The sequence below is a fragment of the Oncorhynchus masou genome, chromosome 32 (genome assembly GCF_036934945.1).
Source record: "Oncorhynchus masou masou isolate Uvic2021 chromosome 32, UVic_Omas_1.1, whole genome shotgun sequence".
In the NCBI taxonomy this organism is placed as follows: domain Eukaryota; kingdom Metazoa; phylum Chordata; class Actinopteri; order Salmoniformes; family Salmonidae; genus Oncorhynchus; species Oncorhynchus masou.
Window position 1 is genome coordinate 66,208,395 of NC_088243.1, and position 13,095 is coordinate 66,221,489.

The 13,095-nt window shown below is 41.8% G+C and overlaps 1 protein-coding gene across 1 annotated transcript in view; it reads right to left on the bottom strand.

Annotated features, from left to right (window-relative positions):
• The window catches only part of LOC135527077 (leucine-rich repeat and immunoglobulin-like domain-containing nogo receptor-interacting protein 2), a 349,079-nt gene that overhangs the window by 246,138 nt on the left and 89,846 nt on the right, over positions 1 to 13,095 (bottom strand). The window lies entirely within an intron of this gene.

Genomic DNA, 13,095 nt, shown 5'->3' on the forward strand with positions numbered 1-13,095 from the left:
CTCCAACACAGTGTCAGTTCCTACCCATCTACCCATCTCCTACACAGTGTCAGTTCATACCCTTCTCCAACACAGTGTCAGTTCCTACCCATCTACCCATCTCCAACACAGTGTCAGTCCATACCCATCTACCCATCTTCAACACAGTGTCAGTTCCTACCCATCTACTCATCTCCAACACAGTGTCAGTTCATACCCATCTCCAACACAGTGTCAGTTCCTACCCATCTACCCATCTCCTACACAGTGTCAGTTCATACCCATCTCCAACACAGTGTCAGTCCATACCCATCTACCCATCTTCAACACAGTGTCAGTTCCTACCCATCTACCCATCTCCTACACAGTGTCAGTTCATACCCATCTCCAACACAGTGTCAGTTCCTACCCATCTACCCATCTCCTACACAGTGTCAGTTCATACCCATCTCCAACACAGTGTCAGTTCCTACCCATCTACCCATCTCCTACACAGTGTCAGTTCATACCCATCTCCAACACAGTGTCAGTTCATACCCATCTCCTACACAGTGTCAGTTCATACCCATCTCCTACACAGTGTCAGTTCATACCCATCTCCAACACAGTGTCAGTTCATACCCATCTCCTACACAGTGTCAGTTCATACCCATCTCCAACACTGTGTCAGTTCCTACCCATCTACCCATCTCCTACACAGTGTCAGTTCATACCCATCTCCAACACAGTGTCAGTTCATACCCATCTCCAACACAGTGTCAGTTCCTACCCATCCACTCATCTCCAACACAGTGTCAGTTCATACCCATCTCCAACACAGTGTCAGTTCCTACCCATCTACCCATCTCCTACACAGTGTCAGTTCATACCCATCTCCAACACAGTGTCAGTTCCTACCCATCTCTAGCACAGTGTCAAAGTAAATACATAAGGGCAACTCCAGCCTTATGAACCACAGTATTGAAACTACGCTACATTCATAACAATAAGGACTGGAACTACTGTGATACTCTCCCTCTTTCACACACACACACACACACACACACACACACACACACACACACACACACACACACACACACACACACACACACACACACACACACACACACACACACACACACACACACACACACACACACACACACACACACACACACCTTCTCTTGTTGATAACAAAGGATGAAAGGTTCACTTGCCATCTTCATCAAGCTGTGTTTTTGGTGAACTGACAGTCAGCAGACACATTGGTTGTGGATCAATAGGGGATTGAATCTTTACTCTGCATCAAATGCCAAGTCTCTTTTTAGATCAATGACTGGGGACTGTAGGCAGATCCTGTTACTCTTTTATTTTCTAACCAAACCAAAGACTGCTGGAGCTGTCACAATTAGGTACTCTCCTAGCCTGTATTCAAACTTGTTCTTGTGTGTGTGTGTGTGTGTGTGTGTGTGTGTGCGTGTGTGTGTGTGTGTGTGTGTGTGTGTGTGTGTGTGTGTGTGTGTGTGTGCTTCATTGAAATATCTAAGTCACAAAGCATCAATTAATAATTACAACATACATACTGTAATATCAAAGAAAAAAGTGACTTGTTTAGACATATCTCCGCCTCAAGTTAACTCTACCCCTCTCCCAACTGCTGTGCCTTTACAATTGCACACTTCCCAGTGTGCTTTCACAAAATACTGCACTTATGTAGGGATTTCTCAGCAAAATTATAATCTCTTAAACTTGACTTTTTCCTCACAGATCCTCTTAAACTATTCTGAGCTTTATGCAACTGCAGAATGGAGCTTACAGCGTCTGGATGACTACCTTAAATGACCTCTTATGTGGCTAGTCTGCATGTTAGTTTCCTGTGTTTCGCTTTTGATTTAAATATCACCGGAACAGGTCAGACCAAAAATTGTTGCTAAACTGTTGCTAAATGTTGCTAAACTGTCTGAGTTTCAGACAGTTTAGATGTCTACTAATATAGTCTCTTTAGACACATCATCATCATACTCCTCGAATGTGTAAAAAAAGCTGTTTTTGCTTTACCGTTAGGACTCCTTGTAGGTGGATGCAGCCTATCTCAAAATGGCCGTCAGCCATCTCAGTAACATGGAGCAGCAGAAGATATCTGCCAACTTCTCTCACCTCCTAGTGACTTTCAACCATGAGGCCTAATGCTAACCATCAGACATTTATGCAAATCATTAGCCAAGCTATGAGAAGATGGATTGGTGGAATCTATATGCTCTTTCCTTTCCATCTAGCTAGCGACTAGCGAGTGTTATGACCAAGGCATGTGTTAATGATGATGAATCTGAAGGTCCTCTCCGGCTAGAGAAACCATGAGCAGAGCTTAATGAGGTGAAAAGCTGACTTTTGGACAAAAGCAAATTATGGCCTTTCACAATCAATACGGAGAGTGAGTGAAACCCAATGGGCTATGCTTCAGTTCTGATAACAAGGAGGGAAGCAACACATTGATTTTCCCTCTTTTTAGGAGGGTTTCACTCTATCTATTGATTTCAATTAACTCGGTATGTACTGACAACTGATAGGGGCTAGCTGAGGCATGTTAATAGTTCCTGGGTCCGATGGAGAAAACAAAAGCATGGTCATGCCCTAGTAGGAGAAATAAAAACAACACTGGATCAGAAGCACAGCTGACCACATACTTCCCACCAAAGAGAAGGGAATTGTCTCCCCAATTTAACACATTGTCTAATCAAGGATCACTTGCATTGTGTGTTGTTAACTATTGGTATGGTTTCCATATTAGGACAGCCACATCCTCACAAGGAGATGGTCTCAGACTGGACACTACTGTAACGCTGTGAACCTTGAATTAAGAGCAAACAACGCAAAGACTTAACACATAACCTTCTTAACATAACAGAACACTGTCATGGTTCCTCCTGGCACCAGTGGGCAGCAGAGACCACCGTAGAGACTTTTATTGGACTCAGGTGTGTCTTATTATTCCATGATTGTGTCCCTGTTAAAAGAGATGTGTTTTCTGTGGTCCTGCGCCCATGCACATTTCTCTCCAAGCGGTTCTCGCCACAGAACGCAACTACGATGTAGGCATCCGGGAGCTCTTGGCAGTTAAGTGGGCTCTTGAGGTGTTGAAACACTGGTTGGAGAGGGCATCTGGATGAAGTATCTGTGTCCCAAATGGTACTCTATTCCCTATCTAGTGTGCTATTTACATAGGGCTCTGTAGGGAATAAGTTGCACATCCTATGTGCTTCCTTTTTTTCTTTGGGTGTGAATGCTACTAATATGAGTTAAAACATGGTACCTACAACCCTCTGACTACAGGTGACAGTTTAACTGTGAACACCCATGGTGCTGTTTCCAAAATACATGCTGTTCATGCTGTGTTCATTTCAAAAACAATGTCACATGATTATGCATGAAGTTAGATCCAACATGCCATCAACACAATGCACATAGGCACAGTTGTACTGTAGACAAACACGTATTAATGTATTCTGAATTAAAGTTAGGAGAGGAAAATACTAACCACAACATGAAAGTATGTGTAAAAGCCTAATACAGTATGTAGCTAAAGAAAGAGTCTGATACAGAGGGGATAACATTTGTGCCAACAAAATTGGTAAAATGATTTAAAAGACTGTTAAAGTGAGAGCGAGGATGACAGCTCCAATTGTTAGCACCAGTTAAAAGCAATGGCTCGAGCTGTACTTTCAGAGTGTATTACTGCCACCTTAACACATTGTCTTCATACATAATGTTTCAGGAGAAATGTACTATATGTCTAGTCCCCAGACAATTTCTATTGCTTTTTCACTGATGTATTTTACACTGCAATTATGCATTGCTAATGCAATGCAATTCCATTTGTTTGGGGAAAATATTTGTCCTTGATCAAGTGCTGTGCTGCTGCTTACTGTTTATTGCGGTGGTGGGACTGGGAAACAACTTGGCTTTGGCAATTCAATACATTTAAAAAAAATAATCCTCACTATGCTATTAAAACATTTGAATGACCTCCTACAATGCAGAAAGAAAAAGGGCTCTTCCGAAGACTCCTTTGCCTCACCTTTAGGGCCACTGTAGAAGACCCCTTAGGACCCACCCAATCTACTAGTATTGCATTAACTATAAATCTGTCAATGCCTGTAGATAGCATCCCCAAATAAAAGGACATGTAACAAATAACAAACTTTAGCGAGACAGCCAGCCCCAAGGTGGTCTGGCCTGGCAGATATTACCTCTCCTAAACAATCGTTTCTATTTTTATTGTTGAACAAAGCATACACTTCTAGGAATATTCTCACGCAGATGCTCTACAGGTGGTTATACTATCAACAAACTATCTGTTGATAAGAAACTGCTTGCTAATGCTACAGTTAGGGTTAGAATATGGGTTTGGGTCAGTAGCTAGTTATTTGAAACGTTACTGGTAGTCTGTAGAGGATCTACAGATGGACTATCCAAATGAACTGTTACCCAAATGGCGACAGCGTCTTGGTTCTTTCAAGCCTTCTTTCAAGACTACAAAGGAAGAACATTGTGTTTTTCTGTTGGGCTGCCATGGAATTCTGTGGTTCAGAAGACATGTGTTGGTTTCCATGACCTTTCTGCAGCTAGCTGTAAAGTTGCTACTTTGAGCTTCACAGTAGCTTTACTGAAGTTAATGGGTCCTAGTATACAGGTCGAACATTGATTTGACCAGGGGGGAAAATGTGACCAAGATATGATGCCAGTAGAGATCTCCCTGGCAGGCTTCCTGAATGTTTCATGTGCCCAGTTTACAGAATCCCAAGAGATTTCCAAAGGCCAGAGCTGGACATGACTCACAACACAAGTGTGGGATATTTTTTAAAGCCAGATAGGGCCAAAGAGAAGGCTAAGTGTATATACAGTGTAGCTTATCCACTGTGAATATCTCTCAGTGTGGCCATAGTCCAATGCTACACAGGTCTGAGAAGACCATTTAAGGTAGATTTATCATAACAAATCAACTTGGAGTATCTTTGATTATTGACCCACTTTGGATTTCACCAGACTTTTCAATGTAAAACACAGTACTGACTCCCCAAATGTCTGTCTTTCTGTAGGATTTAGTTACACACTGTTAGTAGCCGAGCAAATGATGGAAAGGTGAAAATGCTTTAGCATACAGTGGATTATGGCGTATTTACAGCCTGTGTTTGACTAGCAATTAGCATGTTAGCTTTGACACCACATGTGTCAGGTGTGTAGAACACATAAGTTCCACATTGGAAGGTGACTGCTCTACTGCAATTACTCTGCAATGATGACTGGACTTTGAGACAAGGTCCCGAGTAGCAGACGGTAAAAACTGTGAAAACACATAAGCGCTGACCCCTCTCTGTGACCCGTAGCCAGCTTTCTCTTCTCCACACAGAGGACAATGAGAGATGGGGGGGGGGGGGGAAATTATATCATTTCTGCAGGTAATTGCTGATGGTAATTATAGCCATATTTGAGTGAGGGAAAAACCTCTGGCATTTTCATAGTGTCAGATGAAGCCAACAGTCAGCTAGCCCTTGACCGTGGAGAGCTAAATTGACTAATTACTGTAGTCTGGCTACACGCACACGCACTTCTTCCATTCTTATCAGACAACAATGTACTGCCTAAAAAAGCACAAATATGTTTTATTGATAAACACAACAATGCTATTTTCCTGTCATTGTGCCTCTGAGAGACTTCTGGTATTGAAATGTGTCCTGTATTTAGGCCACATTCAATGAGTCACATCTCTGCATGGACGAGTTTGATGCACGGCACATATCTCTGCATGGACGAGTTTGATGCATGGCACATATCTGCATGGACGAGTTTGATGCATGGCATACATCTCTGCATGGACGAGTTTGATGCACAGCACATCTCTGCATGGACGAGTTTGATGCACAGCACATCTCTGCATGGACGAGTTTGATGCATGGCATACATCTCTGCATGGATGAGTTTGATGCACAGCACATCTCTGCATGGACGAGTTTGATGCATGGCACATCTCTGCATGGACGAGTTTGATGCATGGCATACATCTCTGCATGGACGAGTTTGATGCACAGCACATCTCTGCATGGACGAGTTTGATGCACAGCACATCTCTGCATGGACGAGTTTGATGCATGGCATACATCTCTGCATGGATGAGTTTGATGCACAGCACATCTCTGCATGGACGAGTTTGATGCATGGCATACATCTCTGCATGGATGAGTTTGATGCACAGCACATCTCTGCATGGACGAGTTTGATGCATGGCACATCTCTGCATGGACGAGTTTGATGCATGGCACATCTCTGCATGGACGAGTTTGATGCATGGCACATATCTCTACATGGACGAGTTTGATGCATGGCACATCTCTGCATGGACGAGTTTGATGCATGGCACATCTCTGCATGGACGAGTTTGATGCACAGCACATCTCTGCATGGACGAGTTTGATGCATGGCACATCTCTGCATGGACGAGTTTGATGCATGGCATACATCTCTGCATGGACGAGTTTGATGCACAGCACATCTCTGCATGGACGAGTTTGATGCACAGCACATCTCTGCATGGACGAGTTTGATGCATGGCATACATCTCTGCATGGATGAGTTTGATGCACAGCACATCTCTGCATGGACGAGTTTGATGCATGGCATACATCTCTGCATGGATGAGTTTGATGCACAGCACATCTCTGCATGGACGAGTTTGATGCATGGCACATCTCTGCATGGACGAGTTTGATGCATGGCACATCTCTGCATGGACGAGTTTGATGAATGGCACATATCTCTACATGGACGAGTTTGATGCATGGCACATCTCTGCATGGACGAGTTTGATGCATGGCACATCTCTGCATGGACGAGTTTGATGCACAGCACATCTCTGCATGGACGAGTTTGATGCATGGCACATCTCTGCATGGACGAGTTTGATGCATGGCACATCTCTGCATGGACGAGTTTGATGCACAGCACATCTCTGCATGGACAAGTTTGATGCATGGCACGTATCTCTACATGGACGAGTTTGATGCAGAGCACATCTCTGCATGGACGAGTTTGATGCATGGCACATCTCTGCATGGACGAGTTTGATGCACGGCACACATCTCTGCATGGACGAGTTTGATGCATGGCACATATCTGCATGGATGAGTTTGATGCATGGCACATATCTCTACATGGACGAGTTTGATGCATGGCACATCTCTGCATGGATGAGTTTGATGCACAGCACATCTCTGCATGGACTAGTTTGATGCATGGCACATCTCTGCATGGACGAGTTTGATGCATGGCACATCTCTCTACATGGACGAGTTTGATGCATGGCACATCTCTCTACATGGACGAGTTTGATGCATGGCACATCTCTGCATGGACGAGTTTGATGCATGGCACATCTCTCTACATGGACGAGTTTGATGCATGGCACATCTCTGCATGGACAAGTTTGATACATGGCACATATCTCTACATGGACGAGTTTGATGCATGGCACATCTCTGCATGGACGAGTTTGATGCATGGCACATCTCTGCATGGACGAGTTTGATGCACAGCACATCTCTGCATGGACGAGTTTGATGCACAGCACATCTCTGCATGGACAAGTTTGATGCATGGCACATATCTCTACATGGACGAGTTTGATGCACAGCACATCTCTGCATGGACGAGTTTGATGCATGGCACATCTTTGCATGGACGAGTTTGATGCACGGCACACATCTCTGCATGGACGAGTTTGATGCATGGCACATATCTGCATGGACGAGTTTGATGCATGGCACATATCTCTACATGGACGAGTTTGATGCATGGCACATCTCTGCATGGACGAATTTGATGCATGGCATACATCTCTGCATGGACGAGTTTGATGCACGGCACACATCTCTGCATGGACGAGTTTGATGCATGGAAGACATCTCTAAAATATAATAATACTAGGTAGAAGATTCATTTTGATACCAACTGTAGACTCAAAGCCCATTTCTAGATATTTCTATGTAAGGTGTGGGGCGTTCACTCACTGCTCTATAATGTTGTGAATTACCAGTAAATGTCAGAGCGTGCAACTAAATGAATTTATAAACTTAGTTTTATTTAGCCAATATCATTATGAATCACATTCACTTAAAACTTGTTAGGGATGGGGTGCTTTTTTCTCAATTTCCGCCTGAATGACGTGCCCAAAGTAAACTTCCTATTTCTTAGGCCCTGAAGCCAGGATATTCATATAATTGGTACCATTGGAAAGAAGACACTTTGAAGTTTATAGAAATGTTAAAATAATCTAGAAGACTATAACCCAATAGATATGGTAGGAGAAAATCCAAAGAAAACCCAACCATAATTCTTTATTTTTTGAGAGTCCTTGCTCTTACAATGGAAGTATAGGGGCATTCTGAAATCTAGCTCTCAGGATACAATTCCTATGGCTTCCACTGGGTATCAGCACTCAATGTTCAAGGTTTCAGGCTTGTTTCTTCCTAAACGAGGATGAATAATGAGTTTTGATACAGGGACACAGACTTGGAAATGTATGTATGTGAGCACGAGGAAGAGGACACGCACCTGCTAATATCGTTTTCCTATTGAACATACTTCTTTCCGTATGAAATATTATAGTTTAATTACATTTGGGGGTATCTGAGGATTAGATATAAACATATTTTGACTTGTTGAAACAAAGTTTAGGGGAAGGTTTTCGGATTCCTATCTTGGCATGTTGAACAAGTGGATTACTCAAATCGATGGTGTCAAGTAAACAGACTTTTTGGGATATAAAGAAGGATTTTATCTAAGAAAACGAACCTACATGTTATATTTTGGGACCCTTTGGATGACAAATCAGAGGAAGATGTTCAAAAAGTAAATGCATTTTTAATTGCTCTTTGAGAATTTATGAAACCCGTGCCAGTGGAAAAATATGTGTGATGTGAGGCGCCATCCTCAAACAATCTCATAGCATGCTTTCGCTGTGAAGCCTACTGTTAATCGGACAGTGCAGGTAGATTAACAAGAATTCAATCTTTCAACCAATAAAAGACACATGTATGTACATAAATGTTTAATATCCATCATTTTTATAATTATTTATTTGAATTGCACGCCCTCCAGTTTCACCGGAAGCGGGACATCTAGGCCCAAAAAGGTTCATTAGATTGTTCTCTACAATATTATAACCTTAATATTCCAGTGCTTAACAGTGTTGTGACCGTTGCTAGTTTATGCTGCAACTAAAATCGGCATTGGGAAGTTGTAACATTTGGAGGTGTTCCGCACTTTGGACCAGTCAACATTAACTTAATTCCCTAGTCATTTTCATCACCAGATATGTGGTGTTCTATTCCACTAACCCTAGTCATTTAATGTTGAGAGGGGCCGTTTCTATGGAAATTTAAAGGGAAATACTCAGAAATACACCATGAAAATTGGAACAGATTGCCTTCTGAGAGGGTAGATATTAAAATTCAGTCTGTTAAGCTTTGTAAATTAATAAATACATAGACCCATGTTATCACACACGAACCTGCAGTGACCAGCTAGCTTGTCAGCAGGGACAGATCTACTGAGCAGCGACCATTATTTTACCATGGCCATAATAATATTCTATTCACTATAATCATTCTAAATTATCAGAGAAAACATATCTTGTGAACCATATATAGTAGATATATAGGGTTTGGACTATTGTTTTTCCAATGCAATTCTCTACTGAATTAATATGTACTGAACAAAAATATAAATGCAACATGTAACAGGCTCAGTAATTTTACCTAGTTTCTGTTCACATAAGGAACTTAGTCAATTGAAAAAAATTCATGAGGCCCTAGTCAGTGGATTTCACATGACTGGGAGAGGGCGCAGCCATGGGTTGGCCTGGGAAAGCATAGGCCCTCCCACTGGGGAGCCAGACCCAGCCAATCTAAATAACTTTTCCCCACATAAGGGCTTTATTACAAACATAAATGCTCCTCAGTTTTATCAGCTGTCCTGGTGGCCGGTCTCAGACGATTCCGCAGGTGAAAAAGACGGATGTGGAGTTCCTGGGCTGTGGTTGTGAGGCCGGTTGGACGTACTGCCAAATTCTCTAAAACAACATTGGAGGCTGCTTATGGTAGTGAAATTAACATTAAATTATCTGGCAACAGCTCTGGTGCACATTTCTGAAGTCAGCATGCCAATTTCACGCTCCCTCAAATCTTGTGGCATTGTATTGAGTGACAAAACTGCACATTTTAGAGTGGCCTTTTATTGTCCCCAGCACAAGGTGCACCTATGTAATTATCATGCTGTTTAATCAGTTTCTTGATATGCCACACCGGTCACGTGGATGGATTATCTTGGCAAAGGAGAAATGCTCACTAACAGGGATGGTACTAAATGTATGCACATACTCAGAGAAATAAGCTTTTAGTACATATGTAACATTTCTGGAATCTTCTATTTCACTCAACACTTTATATGTTGAGTTTATATTTTTGTTCAGTGTATTTGTATTAGCACTGAAATAAATAATGCTTCAATGGGTGAACACCCTGTATGGTTTACACAGTATACTCATGTACAGTATCTGGGTTTTGGTATGTTAGCATGCATTTGCTGTGTGCTATTGGGACAACTAAAGAAAGTATCCCCCCAGTATCCAGTCTATGCATGTTGGTGGACTGGCAAACTGGTTTTCTGAGGTTTTCCGGCTTCCATCCACAAAACTTTAAGCTATTTTTCTCCAGCGTACACTTTGCCTTTGATTGTTGAACAAAGCACACACCTCTAGACCTCTTATATGCTATCCTAAATGGCTGACTTGATGTCCCCTTTTCTCTTATGCAACCTTGCTCCCAGACTACCGTAGCTTGCCTTCACAACGTCTTCCTTGGCTACGTTGCTGATAAACTGAATTTATTTTATTTTACTGCGGAACATCTTTCAGTTGGCACGAACCAGAAGAGAACCATTTTTTGTGAACAGTGTGTACCTAATAAACTGGCCTCTGAGTGAATTTAACAGTTGTAAGATACATTTCACCATCTTTATCATGATTTTGTAATTACAACAAAGATCTATGTCATTGAGATTTGGTACGCTTCAAAAGTAGGCCTATGTGTACTTTCACCAGAATTGAAACTTCAAAAAGAACATGTAGTTTTGCACCTCAATGTGCAGAATGAGGCAAAGATGAAAAAGAATTAGGGGAAAATGTGAACATAATGTAGACCCATGAAGCAAATATGACTAATGGCACAGTTTGGGATTAATTTCACAGGAGTTGGAATCCAATTCTTTACATAACTTATCTGAGGCTTATCGTTGATTTTTGCCAGGGGCAGTCCAACTTCTTATCATTGCTTAGTGAATTATGTTTCCTACCCTTTATAAATTCAAAGTAGAGAAAGTTTCATATACTATGTGTTTAATTTTCCTTTTGAGACAATTACTCACATTCAGTGAGACAGAAGACGTTGGTAATACTTGAGTTCCACTAGTGGAGGGTGTTCTGACTCTGGACACCCTGCTAGCAATCTATAAAACATCCAGACCCCTCAAGCTGTTGGGCAGCTAACTTAAAGACATCAATACAGTGGGTAATGAGACAGAGAAATGGCTTCAAAGGACTGAGGAGTTAGACAGCTGACTGAGATGGCCATGTCTTATTTAAGGTGTTGGACTCAATGCACCAGAGTTAATGGAATGACCTACTCTCTCCATTGTTGAACCCCCAGTGGCTCAGTCAGTACATGGGGTCAGCTACTCCCAAAGAAACATGGCATGGCATGGCTCATCAGCACTGAAGTTAGTGTTTCAAGGATAACCATGGACCTGTCAAGAGTCATCCTTTCAATAAAGTCATCAAAGCCCACTAACAAAAATGAAGACCAAAGTCTAATCTCCTCGTTAGAATTTGCTTGGTTTACCCGTCAAACATCTGACAAACTTTACCAAAATATTTAACAACACCTACACATTTACACAGCTTATATTAAGCCATTACACCGAGCTATGCCCATGAATAATGGAATACGCATATATGCATATTATTAATAATCAGCCATGATTAATTGAACATGCATATATGTATAGTATTAACTCATGAATAATGCAGATAATACATTAATGTAGGTTTAGATGCACTCCATAAATGTGTAATTTCACCCCATGTTTCTTCAAGGTCATTGTGAAGCCAGCTAATTTAGGGTGTTGCTTAAACAAACTAATGAATGGGTGGACTTGATGAGATTCCAAGTCAACTCAGCTCCCAGTCTCCTCATAAAAAAGACACTTGACGGTCTGTCAGTATTGTTAATTGATTATTCCACATTGTCTTCAATTAACTGAAACTTCAACACAATTACATTTTCAACACTCTTTATTTCCCCTTCCCTCGGTCTTCAGCTGAAGATGTTCTGTAGACTACATGAGGAGTAGAATCATTCCTTATCATGTTGAATATTCAGATCATTTGCCAGTCTCTCTCTTGGAACATTGCCTTGTCAATCAAACCATCACATCCCCTTTATTGGCTTGGCAACAAAAAGACACGTGTACAGCGAATACAAATTGACTGGAGAGAGAGAGAGAGAGAGAGAGAGAGAGAGAGAGAGAGAAAGAGAGAGAGAGAGATTTAGAGAGAGAGAGAGAGAGAGAGTGAGAGAGTGAGAGAGAGAGATAATTAGAAAGAGAGAGAGATACAGAGAGAGGGAGGAGAGAGAGAGAGAATTAGAAAGAGAGGGAGAGAGATACAGAGAGAGGAAGGAGAGAGAGAAATACAAAGAGAGAGAGATACAAAGAGAGAGAGAGAGAGAGAGATACAGAGAGATACAGAGAGAGGGAGGCGAGAGAGCTTGCTGAATGAGTCGGAGATGAAAGTCTTATAGATTACTCATGACAGATGGGCCACAATCTATCAATTTCCCATTGAGTGTTAGTGCCTAGGTAACTGGAATTGATGCAGTATGAAAATGCTAAGATCCAAAGGGTAAAATACTCAGTCTCGACTAAATCAGATAAATAAATTGATACGAGGCGTGATATTTGGTCAATTGAACAATACACTGTCACCGAGACCTTTTCAATCATGTCTCTGGAATAAGTCACAGTGGT